This window comes from Protopterus annectens, chromosome 6.part0 (assembly GCF_019279795.1).
Source record: "Protopterus annectens isolate FY-2018-M chromosome 6.part0, PAN1.0, whole genome shotgun sequence".
NCBI classification, from domain to species: Eukaryota; Metazoa; Chordata; order Ceratodontiformes; family Protopteridae; genus Protopterus; species Protopterus annectens.
This window is the reverse complement of record NC_056737.1, coordinates 815,560,340-815,578,973: the sequence shown is the minus strand read 5'-3', so window position 1 is coordinate 815,578,973 and position 18,634 is coordinate 815,560,340.

The window sequence follows — 18,634 nt, the reverse complement described above, 5'->3', positions numbered from 1 at the left end:
AGCTCCAACATTTCTCTTCCTAAGTGTTGTAAAAGGGCGTGGCATAGATTCAAAAAATATGACAAATGGCTGGCAATGAACCAAAAGCCTTTTCTATCCGATGTCCAGGTGGCAGTTAAACTACACCTTTATTTGCAAATGACTGCTTTTAAAAATATGATAACCTAATGTATACAAGCCTTACTTATACAGTCTGACCTATAGTAAAAACAATCACATGGTGATACCATGAAGAAAATTAGTCTCATTTTTAATCATTGCAACATATAAGAAAAATATACTGTGCAGTTAGACTAACTTTTCCTAAGAATGACGTCCAAATAGTCCAAAAGTAGTTGTAGTAGCAATAATTATAATAATAATAATAATAATAATTAGCATTATCTGATAAGGCTCTAAATGAGTCAAATTTGACATTTTTGTGGCAAAATATCCTAGCCTAATTAACATACAATCCTTAATAGCAGCTATTTCAAATATTAGAGTTATAGAATATGGTGGTGAAATAAATTCAAACATGTAATGACTGAATTTGAATTGAAACATGTATTAATAGCACCATTGAAATCACCAGTTACCACTGAATATTTAGAAGGAAAAAATGACTGTTAAATTTTTTAAAAAAGGGCATCTTTAAAATGCATTTTGTCTTCTGGACCAGTATATTAATGAGTTTTTTTAACAAAATTTGTATTAGAGTGTGTGTGTGTGTGTGTGTGTGTACATATACATATATATATATATATATATATATATATATATATATAGACATGTAACCAGAAATGTCATCTAAATACAGTTGTTTGTGCATCCATGTCTCCAGAACAGTATTTGTAAATAAAGACCAGTTAAGAGAGAATGGGCAATGTGTTTCTTTTCTGTGAAGATGTAGAGATGACAGAATGAGGTTCATTTTGACCAGTTACACAATCACAATACCTACATACCTAGAGCAGTATGGTTAAAGTAATGATATAGGTAGCACAGCAACACATTAACTTGAATTGCATCATATTTACAGAAGAAGCAACTCAAGAAAGTAAACTTACTTAACAATTCATCAACTGAACTCACAGTGTGGTTAAGTATCTGCATTTACTTGCTATTTGTGGTGCAGAGACTTTCTTACACAACAAAACAGTCCACTCAACAGTGTGTGCAAAGTCTTTGCATAGCAACTGATATTTCCCATTTCAGATTCAAATGTTTACACCTTACCTACTACAGTGATGGAAACTATGAACTGCTACCATGATGAACGTGAGAGCTTGTAATTGCTTTCATGATGTAGTCAGAACAATATAACCACACAAAAGCAGTGGTTAGTTATTAGCATAACAAGGCCATTCCACACAATGTCACAGTTGCCACTTTAATTCACACAATATTTTAATCTGTAATTTAATCGAATTGCACAAATCCAAACACCCATGCAATTCACGTCTTAGCATGGGAAAGTTAACTGTGCTGAGATACAGGGACAAGAAAAAAACTAGCTGGTGGAACTATAATTATATTTAATCTGGTCTTGATTTAGTACTGTACTTCTCATTTAAAACAGTAATAATAATAATTAGTTTAGTGTTTGTTTGTGTCTTTCGGCTTTTCCCGGTTAGGGGTCGCCACAGCGGAACTCCGGTCCGCTAATGACTGGTAGTGGATTTTTACGTACTGGGTTACCAGCCCTGACGCACAACCTTCAACGAAGGCACGCCCCATTCACGTATGCCTTCACACAGAAGATGCTCTAGCTGAGAATCAAACAGGACAACGTCTTGCTATGAGGCGACAACGCTACCGCAGCACCACCACCGCAGTCATAATAATTAGTTTAGTGTAATGCCCTAAAATCATCAACATCCTTTTTTAAACAAACACAATTATCACGTAATTAAGTTTCATCAGTTCTTTTTTTTACATGAGAGATAAATCTGAGGAGTTAATTAGAAGTCATCATTTTATAATTCTGGAGATATTACTAACTGATTGTTATTCTTTCTACTAACAACCCTTTCAACTGGAGGTCTGCAGATTCAAGCTCAGTCTCCTATTAATATAGTACTAACTTTAAAAGTCATAAAAGACATGTTTGAGGGATACTAGTGTCTTTTGTGCAGGTAAATAAGATTAAAGGGAATACCATTGTTTAGAGACCATGTAGAGTAAGAACGTGTATAAACTCAGTGGAAAACAAAACCTCGAAATTTTTTAATTCCCAAGAATGCTTGTGAAAGACAGTAGCCTGATAAGGAGTAATTTGCTTTCCGGAGCTCAAGAACTGTTCTTACCTTCTTGCAAAGCAAAGGAAATTAAAAAAAAAAAAAAAAGTCGCTCTTTGTCTCCCCTGTCACCCGCATGGTGAAAATAACCAGGCCACTGATGCAAGCATGTCCAGGAAGTGAAGAAAGCTAATAGATCTGCCCACCTCTATCGCATTAATGAAGAAAAGAATGAGAGGCAGGCAGTACGAAAGCATCATTGGATGATTTAAATAAAACTAAAGAAGAGTAGCTACTGACTGATCACAGATGCAGGGGGGAGGGAGTGGAAGAATACAGTAGGGGGCTGGTGAAGTCATGCTTTAGATTACGGAAGTGGGGGGAGTACGCAAGTGCTACAGAACGGGTGGAAAAGTGGAGGAAAAAGTAAAAAAAAAAAACATGCAGTGGAGAAAACAATTTCATTAAATTTGCGCCCTTTATAAGGCCGGCCTGTACGGTGCCCTAGGCAGTTGCCTAGTTTGCCTATGCCTAAGGCCGGCCATGATGCAGAGTAGTAGAATGTAAGATGGGAGATGAGCAGTTCGGATTCAGATCAGGATGCAGCACAGTTGACCCGATGTTTGTGGTGAGACAGATAGTTGAGAAGAAGCTAGAGATGAGGAAAGAGTCCCAACTTGTCATTCCTGGACTTGGAGAAAGCATATATATGACAAGGTCCCAAGAAAGCTGATCTGGGCAGCACTATGGTGGTTTGAAGTCCTAGAAACATTGCTAGAATTAGTGCAAGCTATCTACAAGGACCCAATGACCCAAGTATGAACATTGTTTGACCTCATGAGGGGTTCCCAGTGGGAGTGGGTGTACACCAGGGTTCAGCTCTGAGCCCACTGCTGTTCATACCGGTGATGGACTACATTAGCAAACAGGTTGCAGGGGACAGATCAACAAAGTTGTTGTATGCAGATGATGTAACATTACAGGCAGACTCTGAGCAAGAACTCCAGCAAAGTATAGAGCAATGGAATGCAAAATGGAAGGCACATAGGATGAAACTAAGCACAGGTAAGACAGTGGTAATGGCAGTAAACTGGGGAAATCAGAAGAAGCTGAGAATTGAGATAAAAGGGAAGACAGTGGAACAGTTAAACAGCTACCAGACCTGGGAGGGGTAGTTGAGGAGAAGGGAAGTTTGAATGAAAAGGTCAAAGCTAGAATCAGAGGGGCTGTAGCCATCTGGCATAGAGTGTCAGGTGTAGTGTATGACAGAAGAAGAAGGCCAAAGAAGCTGAAAAGTAAGGTGTACAAGACAGTGGTGTGACCGGTACTGCTGTATGATGCAGAAACCTACCTGGGCAGTAAAGGCAGAGCAGATGAAGAAGCTGGAGGTGATGGAAATGAAGTACCTGAGAAGGATGGTAGGATGCACTCTGTGGGACAGACAAAGAAATGAGAACATAAGAGCAGAAGCCAAAGTAGCTCCAGTTGCAGAAAAGATCAAAGAGAACAGATTACAGTAGTGTGGACATGTGCAGAAAAGCAGAAGACAATCTGGTGAAGAAGATTTGGGGCAGACAGGAAGAATGTAAGAGGAAACGAGGTCACCCAGCAAAGAGATGGATGGATTGTGTGAAAGAAGGCCTGTGACAGTCAGGCAGGAGTGTAGCATTGAATCAAAAGAGATGGCAACAGTTAACATGATTCCCCGACCTCGTGTAGAAAATGGGAAAAATGGGGGGCTGATGATGATGATGATCTATGATTATCCTTTCCATAGCCTTGCTCAGCAGGCTCGTCAGTCTAATGAGCTGGTAGCTTCCCTGAGTACACCCTTGTCCAGCAGTATAACTGTTGCAGTCCTCCATTCACTAGGTATGAAGCCTGTTTGGAGGCTGTGGTTGAACAGAGATTCTAGTAGGCCTGATAGTTTATGTTTTATGCTGTTGAGGAGGCATCATGGGATATACGCAGGACTCATTGATGCAGTGTTCTTTGCCTTGGGGAAGACCTTGAGGACCTGCTCTCTAGTGATGATTAGGGGAAAGATGGATGTCAGAATTTCCTGATCAATATCCAGAGAAGGGGAGAGAAAGGTAAAGTTTGAGTCAAATTTGTCAGCCAGGAGATTAGCTCTATATTCTGGTTCCATGCAGTTGGCATAATTTACAATTACTCTTGTACATTTCTGTGTATTGCATTTGAGGTTTTGGACATAGTTGAAGAATGACTTACTCTTGTCCTGGACCTAGGTGGCTACTTTTACCTCAAATGTGCTTTTGTGGACTTTATTAAACTCCTAGATTGCTTGTTTAGACTGATGAGGGAGCTTTTAACTTGCAGGGTATTCTCCCCCCATTTTTTTTTGCCACGAGTCTCTTCCTTTTGTTGCATAGCCTATTGATGTTGAAATTCCACCAGGATGACTTTTTTTTTTTTGCACCAGTACTGTTCTTATTTTTGGTAGGTACAGCAGTTTCTTTATATCTGTTGATATGGTTATACAGGGTTTCTTTGAACATTTCTGTATAGCCAGAAGTAGTCTCCATTAGGGTGGCTTGAAATTTATTTAGGGTGCCACTTAGTAGTGGGAAAGTTTGTCTTGGAGTAATTCTTAAAATTTCTAGAATTTCCAGGTGACCCTGAGTTAAAATTTGCCTCAGTGGAGATAGTTTTGTAGTCTGACCTGACCATTGAAGACATTACACTGAGCGAGGAGTGCAGCATTCGGTCATGTTTGTGTGGACCAGGTCAAGGATGTGTGACCCCAAATGGGTGTATGAACTAGCTGGTCCAAGGTGTTGGCATTTATGAAGTCCACAAATCTCTAGCCCTGTATGTTGGGGGTTGTGTATGATTCCCAGTTTATACTGTGTTAGATGAAGTTGCCCATGAATTTGGTGTTGGGTTGGATGGGGAGCTTGTTGAGTGCCTTTAAGTAAGCACTGTGGTTTTCCTTAGTCATTGAGGGTGGACCAATAGCTTGCAAGGATATGGTATGGGATCTTAATTATGGTGAAGCTGATGAACCAGCTTGAGGTGTGTTTATTTTAATGTATATAGAGATACCTCCACCTTTCAGCCCTTCTTGTGCAGTAGCTGGTCTAAGTGTGTGGATCACATTGTATCCTTGTGCTGCTGGGGGTGGAGTTTCTTGTTCAGACTCCTGGCACTGAGCAGTAACACATTCAGATTTTCCTAATTTGGTACAGCTATGTTGGAAAGCTTACCTGGCTGGCAATGCTTGAAAAAGGAAGTATGGGAGCGGAAAGGGTTTTAGCCAATATCAAAATCTCTGGAGGGACAGGTGCAGACCATCCTTGACAAAGCAGCATAGTCTGCTGACCATGTCCTCCCCATACCTCTCAACTTCTTAGCCCAAGAAAGCTGGACAAAGCGAAAATAATGGGAGAGCAAAGATCCAAAAATAGGGACAGATTTTTAAATATTGCTCTTATAGATGTTTTAACATCTCATCTGAAGTATAGCACACTCTGCAGTTCAGCACCCTCTAATGTGCACTGCAGTGTCAGCAATCCTGTCACCTAGAGTGAGAATAGAGCCTGCAGCCTTCTGGTCTTCCAACACCAAAGGCGAATGTGCCACCAGTTGCGCCACTGACACTTAAAAAGTTGTTCGAATAAAATGATTTGTATTCGCATACATTTTCCAAAGGATATGAAGTTTGAAACTCAAATGTCTGTCATTATTTAGTAACTTCAATCCTCAATAGTTTGCCAGAAAACCACAAATTTTATCAGGTGCAGACTGAAAATATGAATCAAAATTCTGGCCTTTCATGAAAATCTAGTTGGTTGAGATTTATGGTCCTCCCAGGCTGACCAATATTTTATCCTCTTTGAATGACACTATACTTTAGGCCAAACTGCTGAAATAATTTTCTGTTTGTGTTGTAGCATCACTTTAGGGGAAGGTAATATGCTGCTCAGTGCTAGGCTCATACCAGCCTGGGACATATAGACTGAGAGCTGTGTCCTGTCTCTCTTCATATAGTCCAGGGAGGTACAGCTCAGATCGTTAACACCAACATGGGCTATGACCAAGTCATACTTGTACTTGGAGTTAAGTGACCTGAGTGCAAGAGTGATATGACAGATTTTGGCCCCGATAGGAAGCTGACTATGAGACCATGACTCTCTTTTTGCTTAGCCTGGTGAGTAGAATGCCTGTGTGTCTCACTATGGAGTTTACAATGAGCAGAATACTGGGTTGTGCTGTGGTATGTTTTATGGACTTGAAGATTGAGACACCATGTGCTGTGGCAGTATGTCTCTTGTTGGCTGTTGTTTTTATGGAATGCTGTTGAGGTTACTGAGAACGATATTATGTGTACAGTGTATGTGAGGTCTTTGCATTCTGGGGAGATTAAATTTAACAGCCTCAGAATAAATGGGCCTATGTAAGTGGTTCGAACTGTGTTAAGTCGATGTTGTGTATGTATGCTACTGGCAACCCCTTTGTTAGTGTAAATATTTGTAGGTGAGAGTTTTGCCTTCAGTTACATTGTATAAATACATCTCTCACATACCTTGTTTGTATGTTTGTGGATTAGGTGGTTGTCTATGTACATGAGGCAATTTCTGCATGGCCTCAGGATGTCTATGTCCATCAGGTCAGCTGGGGAGATAGGGAAGTGCATGTCCTTGGCTTTGGATCTTAGTTGCTTATTGTACAGGGTGATAGTACAAGAGAGGTTCCCAGCTGACTAGCTTTGTTGCTGTAGGAGTGTAGATTGTTAACAAGACTGCCTAAAACTTCCTAGGCTCAAGGTCAAGGGGTGGATGCTTCTCAGAACACAGAATAGCTGCTTGGTGCACAAACTACCCACTAGGTGTACAGCTAGGGATTTAGGAAATTAGAAAGGTAGTTGTATAGGAAAAACTTTTATTCTAGGTGTCTGAGTCCACATAGGGTGCTGCCAACCACTGCTGTATAATAGTGTCACGCAAATGTGACAATTTATGCAGGCAGAAAAGCTATATTTTGCACTTAAACTGATTTACAGATTCATGGTGAATGCTCTAAGTATAATACACCTACAAACTGCTACATTTTTCCTTATAGACTAAAAGACTGCAATAGCTTCTTGATTTGTGATATATATATATATATATATATATATATATATATATATATATATATATATATATATATATATATATAAGAACTTGCATTTGAAACAATGCCTCACAATAGGCTACTTCCTAAAGACTAAAACATTCATACATACATAATCTGCATCTCTCCTTGTAGCCCGGAATCCTGGCTAAATACGTGTGATATTTTCACATTCTGTTTAACTCTAACTAGTAGTGGTAGTTGGGCTTCTCTTGCTAAATAGAAATAATATGGGCTATTACAATATGTCCAAATGACTGTTATATATGGACATAAGAGAATGCCTCCTAGCGTAAAGTTAAAGCTGAGATTGGAATGTCTTTCTCAACTAAAATGAATCTCTACTAAAGCCCTAAATGAACTCATAGCTGGATCCCTATCACGCCTATAGTGTAGAAATGCAGTGTAATTACATGATTTTACAGTGCATGAGGGAACTAAGAACAATAACAATATTCTTTCATGCATTATACCGGCTAAGCATGTCTTCCAAGTGCATTAGACCACAGACAGTTGTTGGCAATATGCTACTCCAGCTAGCTGTGCTCATTGTTGTAATACCAAACTGGTAGAATCTCCAGTATTCAATGATAGCTAGAATATTACAACTACTTTATCAGCAAAGAGCTAATGCAGTAAAGGTAGACTAATAACCCACTGAATATTTGTTCAGGACTGCCAAGCCCAGTGTTTTAAACACCTTTATTAAGTTCATACATTTTGAATAATGACATGGGCACACATGCATTCACAGAAAAGAAAAAACATTGTAAACATTTTTCATTATTTTCATTTATAAATCATATGTTTTTTCTAGCAATCAGCATTCAGTTCAACACTGCATAAATTGCTCAAGTCCTCTCCCCTTAAATTTCACTCCCCCTCTTGGACATTATTCTGCATGTATTTTTCCCACTAATTTCATTTATTTCTATGTAGTTTGCTCCTTACCTTTTCTAAAGATTTCACTTCAATTTATTTTATCTCCTTTACAATATTCAATATTTCAGTTATGACTGGTTTAGATACCGATTTCCATTTTTTAGTAATTCCTATTTTGGTAGCCAGTAGCATTTAATATAATAAGATCTTACTATGTCTAGACAATTCAGATCTTGTATTTCAGGCCCTCAAAAATAATTTCCTTAGTTACATCCATTTTCTCACCAAATACTTCTGACAGAGTACTCTGATGGGAATTTCTGAAGTCCACCAATTCGCTAGACTCCCAAAACATATGATGTTCTTCATGTTTCACTGTTGCAGTCATCACACTTGGGTTATCTCTTCACCATCTTTGTTAATGACCTGCCCACAATCACCCCCCATGCCACATGCATTCAATATGCAGATGATTCGACCATCATCAGCACTGCCTCCAACCTGGCAGACCTCACTGCTTCAACCCAAGACACCTTCAACCCAATAGAAAAATGGTTCTCAAGTCGTCAACTAGTTCTCAACCCCAACAAAACAAAACTACTTACTTTCTCACCCACTAACAAGACTCTTCCCCCCACCTTCTCTATTACATCCTCCAATGGAATCACTATATCACCAGAAGCTCACACAAAGCTATTAGGTGTTACCATTGATAACTCCCTTAAATTTGACACCCATTTCAATCTAACCATCAAAACCGTCAATAAAAAGCTTGGCTCTCTCTATAAAGTAAAACACTTTCTCACTCCTCACGCTAAAATTACAATTGCCAGCACACACCTACTATCAACTCTTTTCTATGCCTCCCCCCTTTTTACAAACCTAAACAAGACAACCATTAACAAACTTGCTTCTTGTTACAATCACATAGCTAGATTTGCCACAAATTCCACCTTTAGAACGCACCACTGCACTAACTTGAAGCAACTAGGGTGGTTAGAGTTTTCCAGCCAACTCCATTTCAACCAACTCAAAACGGCTCACCAGATACTGTATCACCCAGAGAAAACACCAGCTCTGAAAAACATCATTCATCCCTATATTAACCTGCAATCTTTACGCTCCTCCAATAAGATCTTAGCTCAAACTAACAAAGCCAATAATTCTGCTGGGGATTCTCTATTCTCAAACTTTGTAGGTAAAATGTGGAACTCCCTACCGACCATGCTCACCTCAGAACCTTCACTCCTACAATTCAAAAAAAAGCTTAAACCCCATCTCAATATTCTCTGGCAATGTCCCTGTTCCAAACCTGATTAATCACTATCATTTACCCTTCTCTTACCTCACTATCCTTAACCGCTTTTTAACAAGGCGCCTCACCTTTGTAACTGACCTATGTTTTTTTTATATGCTGCTATTTTTTTCCCAAGATGTAATGTATCTTTATATTGTATTTAGAACTCAACTATATTCCTTTTTTTGCATTAACAATGTTCATATGTCTGTTATGTACCTGGAGCTTTTCTCCCCGGGCCTCTGCTGAAAATGGACATGTATCCAGTCGGACTCTCCCAGTTAACAAATGTAAAATAAATAAAATAAAATAAATAAATCTGCCTGCAGGTAGCCTCAGTCAGCCCGAATATCAGAGTCTTGGGATTTCTGCATTGGATGCTGTCGCTTCTTCCATGATGTCAGGTCATCAGGGGTATAAGACAGGCAACCAACGTCATTAAATCAGTCTTTCTTGGCAAGAAGGAACCCGAAGCAGAAGCACTTCGCAAGTGTCGGTTGGCCGCTACCTGAAATTTTCCTTTTTCAAGTTTCAAATCTGAAGTCTTCTAAAGCTAAGTACCCCGTTGGGGATTCTTTTTTCTTGCTCTAACCAATGTCAGAAAAAGTTAACAATTGTCTTGCCTGTGGAAAGCAAATACCTCACAGAGATTTTCATTCTTACTGCATCACCTTTTTAGGTCCAGACCACGACGTCCTTCGCTGTCGGTTTTGTGCCTTAACACCCGAACCATTTGTCGTCGGGCTATTTTTGTCACTAAATTCTTTTGCTTTCATTCTCCATATTCCGAAACAGCTTCGGTAAGCCATCTGACTACCGATCTTCTGAAAAAGTGCAAAGATAAAGACAGACCACATAGGTCAAAAACTGCCAACGACGCTTCACGTTAAGCTAGTCGCCAGTCCGCCAGTACTCAGTGAGGCACCTTTGCAGCCCCTGATGCCCACTTCTACAGAATCGCAGGCCTCTGCTGAGACCCATTCGGAGTCCGGTATGCCGCAAGATGCTTCTTTGACTATGTAACCTGCGGATGTCTCTACCTTGGATGGGTCCGGAGCCACTGTGCAGGCACCAGCTTCTTAGGGTGTATTCTAACCTACCGATATTTGCATTAAACCGACAACTTCTTTTTTAGCTAAAACTACTGAGTTTCTCAGGCCCGGAGTACGCACTACGCCTAGAAATCTGATGACCAAAGTGCATGCTCAGGCTCCCATGCCTCAAAAACAAATGCTTAGAATGGCTGAAGATCTTATCACCCTACTTAGGGGAAGCCAGCCTTCCCCTGCTAAGAGACCAAGAATTGAGTTTCTTTCTGATTCTACAGATCGGGAGTCCGATGACTCTGGCCCTTCTGATTACCAGGACATGCCCTTATCTACCTTTGAGGATTCAGATGCAGAGGAATCCATTCCCCCTGCCTCCCCTCCAGAGGATTTTTCTTTTAGTGAAACCTTGCATACTTTAAGAGAGCATTTCCACTGGGAATGCCAGGACTATCTTCAGTCCAAAAAAAGACTCAGAGACTTTTTAGAATTGTCTCAGCACAGGCCCCTAGCTATACCCCCCTGTCCTGGTTGTTGTAAATGATGTCTTTATGGAATCCAGTCTTACTCCAGACACTTTACCACTGGCCCCTAGAAAACCTGACAGGTACTACAGAGTACCTGATTCTCACAAAAAAGGTATTAAGGCTACTACAGCCAAAAACCCTACTCCTTCAAACAGGGATTCCAGAGCTTTAGACAGATGGGGTAAGAAGGTATATACCTCTGCAACTCTTGCCATCAGGGCATTGAATTGCTAGTTTCATATGTTGAAGTACCAGCAACATATTATGGAACAAATTAAACAAAAATGGTGTTACTTCCAGATTGTGCAGAAAGTAAAGATTTACATGAGTTAATGCATTCTGCAAGCCAAGTTAGTAAGAATACTTTGCAGTGTGGCTTTGATGCCCTAGAAGCATCTTGCAGGGCTGCAGTCACTGGATCTGTACTGAGAAGGCATGCTTGGCTGAAGGAAAAAACCTTGCCAGACCATGTCAAATCAAAATTACTAGACGCTCCTTTAAATCAGGACCATTTGTTTGGCACCAAAGCAGAAAAGTTTCTTAAAAAGATGGAAGAAAAAGCCAAATCTATGCAAACTGTTAAAGAATTCTTACAAGTGCAGCCACCTAGATTCAGTAGGCATTGGCCTACAAAACACTGGTCCTTTCCAGCCCCTTCCATGCCTTCACAGTCCTAACCCAGGGGAACCAGACCACCAAGACTTCAGTCTCAGGGTATGCAGAGATCTAAACAATGGAGTGCTCCCACCTCAAAAACATGGAATGGAAAGCAATCCCCTTATGGTAAAAGTTCACAATGACTTGTCAATTATCCTTCCCAGCCCTGCCCATCTACTTGTGCCCCTAGGAGGAAAATTTGCTCTTCATGCCAAAAACTGGATGTCCATTACTCAGGACCGATGTGTTCTAAACATTGTATCCCAGGGGTACATATTCTACTTCCATTCCCTGCCAACCCCAAGTGGGTTTCCAGACCTTCCTCCAAACCAGTGGGCAGAGGCTCAAAAGCAAGTACATTCCCTGCTCAATATCAGGGCCATCCACCCTGTTCCAGTAGAACAAAGGGGACAGAGTTTCTACTCCAGACTGTTTCTGGTGCCCAGGAAAGAGGGCTCTTGGAGCCCAATCCTGGATCTATCAGTTCTCAACACCTTTCTGGTGGTCCCAAAATTCAAAATTCTAACCCTGCAACAGCTTCTCTCTATGCTAGCCAAGGATGCCTGGCTAGTCACCCTAGACTTAAAAGAAGTCTATCTGCAGATCCCCATAAGGGAGTCTTGCAGGAAATATCTCCGCTTCAGGGCAGGCTCTATGCACTATCAGTTCTCTGCACTTCCCTTTGGCTTATCTACTGCACCCGGAGTATTCACAAAGTGCCTGGCTCAAGCCATTGCATACTGCAGGCAGGGAAATATCCAAATGTTTCCATACTTGGACGATTGCCTGATTCAGGCAGACAGGAATTACTACTTCAACACCTGGCATTTGTAAAAAGACTTCTATCTTCACTGGGGTACACCATCAACGAAAAGAAATCACAACTGGTGCCCAGTCAACAAATTGTATTCCTGGGAGCAAGCTTGAACACAACTTCCCAGATGGTCTTTCTCACTCCAGAAAAACAGATCTATTTGAAAAACTACTTCAAACACATGGCCACCAAAACCCAGCTATCTGCAAGGAAAATACTGCAAGCCCTAGGGTTCATAGGTTCATAGGTTCATAGGTTGATACTAGGCTATCTGCCCTAGGGCATTTATAAGCCTAGCCAGAGTATGTTTGGCTTTCGCCACCCTTTTAGATTAGTTGACTGTGCCTTTGTATAGTAGGTCACAGAAGGTAGCCCTTTTAAGGTTTGTTTACTGTACCTCTGTCAAGCAGCGACACAGAAGAGATCCCAGGGGTAAACTTACGATCTCCCATCCATTTGTCAAGATTTCTCTTGAAGAGGGTCAGTGAGGGGCTCTGCCTGACATGGATTGGGATTTTGTTCCAGAGTGAGGAGAGACTCTGGGATATGAATTTGTCCCTCCAGCATGTCCTATTTATTTCTGTGCTGAGGTTCAGGTTCCTGGAGCGTGTAGCTCTAAGGGATTTAGATTTCCTGAGGTGAAGCATGTCCATTAATTCTGGGTTGGACATAGCTTTATACGTCAGACACAGATTGCCTCTGAGTAGGTGGTACGCAACTGAGTAGAGCTGGAGTTTCTTTAGCCGAACTGCATAGGGCATCTGTTTGAGCCCCTTGATCCTCTTGGTGAGATACTTTTGGGGTCTTTCCAGTTGCTGAAGGTGTCGGGTAAGGTACATCCCAAACGGGGCATTGTACTCAATTATGGGCCTGATAAGTGATGAGTAGAGGGGCACAATGACCTCACTTGATCTAGATGTTCACCCTTTCATGATAAGGTGGGCTATATAGAAGGTCTTTCTAACCACTTTGGCGACGTGATTGTCAAAGGAGAGATTGCTATCTACTTGGGTCCCTAATAACTTCTTCCATACTTAATGGACTACCACCTATGTGGTAATTTGTGGGCACTTTGTTTTTTCCAAAGGGGATGACTATGCACTTTTTGGCATTTAGCTTTAGGCCATGGCTCTGGCACCAGTTATCCATCTCTGTGAGACCCTTTTGGAGGATGCTTGTGTCAGTCGGAGAGTCGATTATAGCACCCAGTTTGCAGTCATCTACGAACTTGGTCAGCCATAGTCCACCCATGTTAGCCTGTACCTCAGAGAAATATATACCGAACAAGAGAGGTCCCAGGACTGAGCCTTGTGGGACACCACTTGTAACTGGTTTAGAGTCTGACATGGCACCTGCTATTATGACCATGTGGGTTCTATCCCTGAGCCAGTTTGCAACCCATCTTGTGACATAGGGGTTGATATTTAAGCTGGTGAGCTTATTTATGATGCCCGAGTGGGGTATGGTGTCAAAGGCCTTTGCGAGGTCCAGCCTACCTGAACCTCGCAAAGGCCTATGCGAGGTCCAGGTAGGCTGTGTGGACTACCTTCCCTTCATCTATGGCTTTGGTAACTGTTTCAAAGAAGTTGACCAGGTTCAAGAGGCAAGATCTGCCTTTAACAAAGCCAAATTGGGTAGGATCCAGTGTCTGGAGGTTCCCAATGTCTTTGTTTATGATTTCCATGATGATACGTTCCATAGCTTTGCAGACCAGGCTAGTCAGGCTTATAGGGCAAAAGTTTCCGGGGTCTGTTGTGGCACCACCTTTGTGGAGTGGGACCACTGTTGCTGTACACCATTCCTTGGGAACATATCCTGTAGTAAGGCTGAGATTGAACAGTGACTTTATATGAGGGTTTAGTTCTTAGTGGAGCTCGTGTAAGACACAGCCTGGGACACCGTCTGGTCCCATTGATGCTGTGTTTTTAGCTTTGGAGAGGGCAGCTCTCACCTGTGCATCTGTGATCTCAGGAAGGCTACACTCTGTTGGGATAGACATTTGCTCTGTTGGGGGGAAGGGGGGGAGAAGTTTGCACTGAACCTTTCTGCCAGGATGTTGGCAATGTCTGTGGGTTCAGTGAATTTTTTGTCATTTTGCACTAACTCAGAGCATATCTGGGAGTTGCTTCCCAGGTTTCTGATATAACTAAAGAAGGCCTTGTGATTATCTTTAGTGTCTTGTGCAATTTTTCTTTCAAAGCTGGCCTTAGAAGATTTTATGAGGGATCGTAGTTTCTTGCTAGTACTGATCAGTGACGCCTTCCCTTTTTGGGATCTTGCTCTGTCATGTAGTAGCTTTCTCCTTCTGTTGTATAGCTTATTTATGGCTGGGGTCCACCAGACAGGTCTCCTGCCTTTGGAGGAATGAGTCTTGGTTTTATTTGGGATAGCATGCTCCATGCATTACTGTAGGTGTCCATAGAATGCTTTTGTAAAGGATTCTGCATTTTGGACCATATTGTCCACTGGCCCGGGGGCTTTGAAGGATTCCACCTCAGTTTTGAGAAGTGTTAAGTTTGCTTTTGAGAAGTTCTTCACCGTGGTTTCCTTGGCTGGGGGTGGGGACAGAATATGGATGTCCAGTGAGATTTGTTTATGGTCTGATCTTACCAATGAGGGGTATACCTCTGGTGTGGAACATAGAGACCTCATGTTGGTGATGACCAGATCCAGTATGTTTTCCCCTCTTGTGGGAGTGGTGACCAGTTGTTCCATAGCATTTGAGTTTATAAATTCTAGGAACCGTTGGGCTAGGGTGATGTCCTTCAAGGATGCATCTGCAGTCATCGCATATGGGTTGTCATGCCTCAGGCAGCCCTTCGGTCGGCCGGATTCCAAAGTCTGGGTCCGGCGTCGGCTGATGTCGCCCTTTCCCCGACGTCACAACGCCTGGGGTATAAAAGCGTCAGCTGACGCCATCTTCCTCAGTCTTTCTTGCCGCGTGATGCCCGAAGCAGAAGCAGTTCGCAAGTGCCGGTCGGCCAGCTCCTGTAATTTCGCTATCCGAAGACTTCAAAAGCTAAGTACCCCGTTGGGGACTCTTTCTTGCCTCAGCCGATGTCAGAAAAAGTTAATAATTGTTTAACTTGTGGGAAACAAATACCTCATAAGGATTTCCACTCTTATTGTCTCCCTTGCTTAGGCCCAGACCACGACGTCTCGGCCTGCTCTGCCTGCGCTTCCTTCAACCGACGCACTCTTAGACGTCGGTCGGAGTTCGCAGAAGAGTTTTTTGGGGATAGTTTTGCTTACAAAATGCCGTCGGAAACCCCAACATCACATTTAATTAAGAAACGGAAAGACAAGGACCGACACACGCGGGCCGTGGTTTCGGCTGAAACTGCGGATAGGCCTACCGCGAGTGTCTCGGTCTCGGCTGATACCGAGTCCTTGGAATTTCCGAACCCTGAAATAATTCAACCAACAGCCTCAGTCCCGGAGGCTCCTACCGAGTCGGCTACAGAATTGCCTTCCGAAACTGGTGTATTGGAATCTACCGACACCATACCTTTAGATAAAGCTACACCAGCACGTGGTGCAGCCAGGCCTCCTGCATCCATGTCTATTAAGGCCTTCACCAGGGCTAAAGCTGCAAAGCACACTAAAGCCATGCCTCCCAGAGTTATTCCTCAGGGACCTTCTTCTAGTTCACAGATTTTAACTTTAGCAGAGGACCTGATCTCCTTAATTAGGGGCTCTCAGCCTCATCCGGACAGGGGCTCCCAACCCCCTCTAGACAAAAGGCCCAGGATGGATCCCCCTGATCCTCTTTCTTCAGAGGAGGCCTCTGTTGGCTCGGATCACTCAGACTGCCAGGAGGAGGCTTATTCGGCCTACGAGGATTCGGATGCAGAGGAATCTATTCCCTCAGCCTCCCCTCCTGAGGAGCTTTCCTTTGGGGAGTCCCTTCACACTATGAGAGAGCATTTCAAATGGCAGGGCCAGGAATATTCTGATTCCAGGAAAAGACTAAGAACTTTTCTTCATTTATCTCAGCATAGACCTTTGGCTATTCCTCCTGTTTTAAATGTGATTGATGATGTATATTCTGACTCTAGTATGACCCCTGACACTCTGCCTCTGGCCCCTGTTAAGCCTGATAGGTATTACAGGGTCCAGGACACACATAATTTTCTTTATAAGGCCCACTCTGCTGATCCTGAAACTATTTCACAGGGCCCTAAAGGGGTTGCAGCTGTTACTACTAAGAACCCACTCCCCTCTGCAAAGGAGTCCAGGGCATTAGAGAGATGGGGTAAAAAAGTGTATACTTCTGCCACTCTTGCTATGAGGGCATTAAATTGTCAATTTCACATGCTACAGTATCAAGATTATTTGTTAGAAGAAATGCATAAGAAATTGTCTTCTTCTGAACCCCTGGACCGTAAATCCCTTCAGGATCTGGTACATAATTCCCAGCAGGTTAGCAACCATTTCTTGCAGTGTGGTTATGATGCATTGGAAGCTTCATGTAGGTCAGCAATGACAGGTGTTGTCATACGCAGGCATGCTTGGCTAAAGGAACAATCACTGCCAGAACATGTTAAAGTAAAGCTTTTGGATGCTCCACTGGAAAAGCAAAAGTTATTTGGTTCCACTGCTCAAGACGTCCTAAAGAAATTTGAGGAAAAGGCAAAATCTGTACAAACGGTTAAGGATTTTCTTCAAGTCCAACCGCCTAGATTCAGCAGAAACTGGCCTTCCAAGAATTGGTCCTTTCCGGACACAGAAAGATTTCAAAGGGGCAGAAACAGGCGTGCCAGAGGTAGAGGCCAAGCTAGGGGCTCCTACAGAGGCCGTCAATGGCAACCTCCAATCCAGACAGGCAGTTCAGGATCTGCAACTGCTGCACAAGGACAAACTCAATGACTCTGCTTTGACTCCGCCAACCAGGGCTCAATTAGAAGCACCTTTGGGCGGAAAGCTTTCTTTATTCTCAAGAAATTGGCACAACATTACAAGAGACAAATGGACACTCCAAATAATAGACAACGGATACAGGTTCCATTTCCGCACATTGCCAAAAAGAAAAGGCATACCAGGTCTGCCACCAAATCAAAGGACAGAGGCTTTGAAACAAATCTCAAACTTACTTCAAATGAAAGCCATAGAAAAAGTTCCTATTTCAGAACAAGGCCAAGGATTTTACTCCAGACTATTCCTTGTTCCAAGAAAAGAACATCAATGGAGGCCTATTCTCGACTTGTCCGTACTGAATACTTATCTCATTGTGCCAAAATTCAAAATGCTGACTCTACAGCAACTCCTTCCCATGCTGGGCAAGGGGTCTTGGCTGGTTACTCTAGACCTCAAGGAGGCATACCTGCATATCCCTATCAGACAAAGTTGCAGAAGATACCTCAGATTTCTTGCAGGGTCAGAGCATTATCAATTCTCAGCATTGCCCTTTGGCTTATCTACTGTGCCCAGAGTATTCACAAAATGCCTGGCATCAGTAATAGCACACTGCAGACTCCAGGGGATTCAAATCTACCCATATCTGGACGACTGCCTTATACAAGCGGACAACCAACAAACTCTGATAAAGGGCTTAAATTATGCCATCAATCTTCTACAGGCCTTGGGATATACAGTCAACATGCACAAATCAAGACTTGTTCCATCCCAAAGAATAACATTTCTGGGTGCGGATCTAGATACAACCACCCAAATGGCTTATCTCACAGAAGAAAAACAAAGTCAACTACCGGATTACTTCAAGAATCTGACAAGACAAACTCAGCTGACTGCAAGGAAAATCCTGCAGGCCCTGGGTTACATGGCATCCTGTATTCTTCTGATTCCACAAGCAAGGCTACATATGAGAAGGCTACAGTGGTACCTAAGGAGTTTATGGACCCAGCACAGTCACAGTTTGGAAACTTTAATCCCACTCATTCCATGCCTTCACAAGGAATTTCTGTGGTGGGCTCAGGCCAGCCAGTCCAACAGAGGGCTGCCCTTCACAAAGCCAAAAACCTCCCAAACTATTACAACAGATGCTTCAGACCTAGGTTGGGGAGCACACATGGAGGGCAGAGGTATCCAAGGACAGT